Source organism: Drosophila serrata, unplaced genomic scaffold (genome assembly GCF_035046125.1).
Source record: "Drosophila serrata isolate PLE 108 unplaced genomic scaffold, ASM3504612v1 contig_120, whole genome shotgun sequence".
Classification (NCBI taxonomy): Eukaryota; Metazoa; Arthropoda; class Insecta; order Diptera; family Drosophilidae; genus Drosophila; species Drosophila serrata.
This window is the reverse complement of record NW_028257018.1, coordinates 135,897-140,548: the sequence shown is the minus strand read 5'-3', so window position 1 is coordinate 140,548 and position 4,652 is coordinate 135,897. Positions and strand designations below refer to the sequence as shown.

At 32.8% G+C, this 4,652-nt stretch overlaps 1 long non-coding RNA gene across 1 annotated transcript; it reads left to right on the top strand.

Annotated features, from left to right (window-relative positions):
* The first annotated feature begins 2,325 nt into the window (after window positions 1–2,325).
* LOC147644674 (uncharacterized) lies at window positions 2,326–4,072 on the top strand. Its single transcript, XR_015270161.1, has 3 exons — window positions 2,326–3,096; window positions 3,196–3,417; window positions 3,488–4,072. It is a non-coding gene; the product is annotated as an uncharacterized LOC147644674 (long non-coding RNA).
* Window positions 4,073–4,652: the final 580 nt, after the last annotated feature.

Here is a 4,652-nt window from a genome sequence, read left to right as displayed (position 1 = left end):
CTATCTGCAAGGTTATATAAACTTCGGCGTGCCGAAGTTAACTTCCCTTCCTGTTTTTCCTATACATTTACAGATCGTCCGTATGCCGCCTATAATATAATGATAATAAGATATAATTTGTATAAAATTAAAGCCTAAATTCTAAAAAATATTACATATGATAATTATAAATATATATATATATACATATTACATGATAATAAGATATAATTTGTATAAAATTAAAGCCCAAATTCTAACAAATATTACATATTTCCTAGTAGCTAAGAACAAGAAAGAAGCTATCTACGTCATTCATTCATTGCATTAGATACTTACAAAGAGACATTTTACACCGAATGATATAGTCATTCGATTTCCATAAAATTACAACAACAAAATTTAAAATGATAAAAAAAAAATAAAATCAAATAAAGAAAATTAGAGTTATAAGATAATCAAATATCAATGTATTTTTAAGTTATTCAATATCTATTATCCATTTAATTCCACCTGCACCGCATGAATCTTTCTGTTGGTTGTACTCCACTGTAACTTTCCCACTTATTGACACTATTAATTGATTACATTTACTACAATAAAAAAAAAAACTACATACGCATTTATACTTATAAAAATTTTAACCTAAAATCGCCAAGTTCGCCATTAGAAATTCAAAAAAAAAAAAAAAATCGCCCTAAATTTGCCCATAAATCAGGAAAGAACATCAACAAACAACATTCTTAAATGTATAAACAATTTCTTGTTTTTAGGGCGATTTTCCCTAAATATGGGGAAAAACTTTTTTAAGTTAAAGGTAAATTTGTCTTGCATTTATAAAGATTTTCTTAGTTTTAGGGTTATTTGATATTAAAATCAGATTTTTTTTTAATTCAAGGGCAACTTTTTCTTGATTTAAGAAAATGTAACTAATTTATGGCAAGCAACCATTAAAATTAAGAATTTTTTTTATCCAATTTTAGTCTGACAAATTTTTTAATTTATTGTAAACTTTTTCCAAAGTTAAGGGTTATTTTCCTTCTCCTACTTCTGTAATAGCTCATACATATATGTACATATGTAGTGCATACTATGTACATGTATTTATCTAAGAGTCACCTGATGCCAGGGATGTTAGAATCAGTTGGGAATCATATGCATCATATGAGAATTAAATTAAAACAAGAAAGGAAGCTAACTTCGGCACTTCGAAGTTTATATACCCTTGCAGACAATCCATACAATATAAATTATATATATTTGTGTTAAAAACAATTAAGTAATACCTGGTTTTATTTCATTCACCTATACATATTATATTTGCAGCTTTACATTCACAGACTTGCCTTTTTTCTTCTACATCAAACGATCGTTTGTATGGCACCAATATGATATAGTCGTCCGATTTTCATGAAATTTGACACAAAATTTAAGACTAATATAAAATGGCTATACCTCAAATTTAATGAAATCTGTTGACAACTAAGAAAAAATTGTATCATTCTTAATTGTATTAATTTCTCGATCGTTCATAAGGGAGCTGAATGATATAGTAGTCCGATTTAAATAAAATTTTACACAAAATTGTAGAGTATAATAAAATGACTATATTTTAAATTTGATCCAATTCTATTGAAAACTGAAAATGTTAAAAATTTTTTTGGAAAAATTTTCTGATCATTCCTATGGCAGCTATATGATATAGTCGTCCGATCTGGCCCGTTTCGACATATATACGAGTGAGAGTATAAAGAAAGCTAACTACAAAGTTTAATTCAGATAGCTTCAAAACTGAGAGACTAGTTTGCGTAGAAACGGACAGACAGACAAACGGACATGGCTAGATCGACTCGGCTGTTGATCCTGATCAAGAATATATATACTTTATATGGTCGGAGGCGCCTCCTTCACTGCTTTGCAAACTTCTGACTGAAATTATAATACCCTGCAAGGGTATTAAAATGGACCTGTAAAACTATATATATATATATGTATGTATATTAAGAAAGAAGCTAAACGAACCAAATCAGGAGAAATCGCCCCAAATTTAAGAAAATTATTTAAATTAACTCTAAAAAATTGTGTTTATGGTGGTTTATTTTGATTTTTCTTTATTTGGCTTTCCCTAAATTTATGAAAATCTTTTATTAAGTCTAGATAATTTTTCTTAGTTTAAGGGCGATTATTTTTAAGGGCTATTTTTCTTAAGTCTAGAAAAATATTTTTATGAGTGTATAAATCACAAAAGAGGAATTTTACTTCAGCACGCCGAAATTTTTCATAGGCTAACAGATTTGCAATTTTAAACTATAGTTTGAGTAAAATCGAAGTGACAGATAGACGGATGGGCAGACGGACATGGCTAGATCAACTCGGCTGTTAATGCTGATCAATAATATATAGACAGTTTATTGGGTCGGAGATGTCTCCTTTACTACGTTCCAGGCGTCTGACTAAAATTGTGATACCCTGCATAAGTATGCTTTGCATAATACTCTAGAGTCAACGTTTTGTCGCCAATTTCATTGACAAGAAGACTTATAAGAAGATATAAAATTCGGTAAAAATTGTGCTCACTCAATTGGGAGGGTGACGGTTCAGCGGTAGCATGTATTTTTACATTGCTGTTCAAGAGAGAACACTGCCAGTATGTACGGAGGGGACGGGGACCCTCTTAACAGAATCGCGAAGGACCTACTCTTTTTGCATTAATTACTTTTCAAACCCGAAGCACAGCATTTTTTCAACCATCTGGTTTTGGTGTCGGCCTTTTAATTTTTGTTCGCTGCTTTTAAAGCGTGGTGTGACCCACAGTCTCATTTCTAGACACAGAGCCAATGCTCCGATATACCCATTTCCATCCCTGCCAAATTTGTCGCACGCCAGGATTCATATTCCGATCATTTTTTCACACGCAAATTCTTATCCTTATTCTTTGCTCCTTGCCGCAAGGACCAATCGCATAATGGGGCGTGGTGACTGCGACGGCCACGAAAGTTCTGCGAACTCAGCCCCCGGCCTAGCCGTGCTGCTGCCTCGCTCCCCATTTGATGTTGCTGTTTATGTTTCGCTATTGCGCAGCGACACGACACAAACAGCGGCGTCGAAAGTGACGAAGTAAGTCGGGAGGGCGGCATTTTTCTCAAGCAGGACTCTGTATTTTCCCGGCTCACTCTCAGGGGAACTTGTCTAAATGACTCGTCTTCGGCTTGGCAGCCATTTTTCAGACTTCGGCTGTGGCTTCGTTTCTCGGACTCCATCACCTCCAGCAGTGCCTTCCGATGCCTCAAAGGCGCGATGCCGGGTTCTATGTTTACAATGTACAAAAAGAAGAGCGTGAAAAAATCAATGAATAAGTATGGAGAGCTAAGGTAGCTTTACCGGAATTGCGCTTAGCTAGTTTGGAACACAAAGTTCCCAGAGCACTCGCTAAATAACGTAATATACAAATTTTTACAATTGAAGAATTTTATTTTGTTACTATTCTTACAAGTTGATTACATTTTAGAGTCTGCTGAAAAGATACACACTCATAAAAGAACATGAAAAGCAGATGGAGGAATCTGAGAGCCTACATTAGCCACTCAAATGGATAGGAACAACACTGTTCACGATGTTCTTTTCGATTTATCTTATATTAAAGGGATTAAAGAGATAGAAATAAATTAGTAAAATGTAACATTTGGCTGCTTTCAAAATACACACGGCGACCTTCACAAGCGTTTCTATGGCATATATAGTAAATGACCATATATAACGAAAATATATTAAACTATATTTTTATTTTATAACATTATATTATATTTTTGTAATTACCCTTTCCGACCATAAAAGGTATAAGTATGTTATCTTGATAAGCATCAACAGCTCAGTCAATTTGGTAGTCTCTCAGTTTTGAAGCTTTCTGAATAAAGCTTTGCAATTTTACCTGTTTTGAATATTTCAGAACTTTGGATTTAGTTTTACGAAAATCGGACGACTATATAATAAAGCTGGTATAGAAAAAGTAGAGGTAAAAGCAAAACTGTGAATGTGAAACTGTAACTGTTAAATTAAATATATTATCCATAAATGAGTCTATTGAAAGTATGCATTACTTCGTTTCCTTTTAGCATAAATACATATGTATATATATAATATTTTTGTAGTTGAAGGTATCAATATTATCTCACCTCGTTCAGATCTCTTCTTGTTTAAAACTCTTGTGGCGTAAATAAAAAACACACCAATAAACTAGCGGGAACCGTATATTATACATAATATAAGAAATTAAAAATAATGATTTTATACAAAACGGCAAACTTACATAGCAGAATTTGGAAATAACCGTTTATACCACGTTTTTTAAATCAAACACGTATTCTCATTCATTAGTCCCAATTTTTAAAATGTTAATTTTCATTCTGAACTAGTTCGGTTTTAAACGTGGATGTTTTAAAGGCTTTGAAAAATGTTGATCGCACTATCGTAGAACATTTTCAATTTTTCGGCTCTTCTTTTACCCACACTCTCGGTGCTCTTAGTCACTACTTAGACTAACATCTAACACTGACTATCTCAAACTATAGCTTCGAAATTTGTATACTGTTGCAGGGTATCACATTGTACATATATTCTTGATCAGAATCAACCACCGAGTCAATCTTGCAATTGTCTGCTGTCCTTCTGTCAAT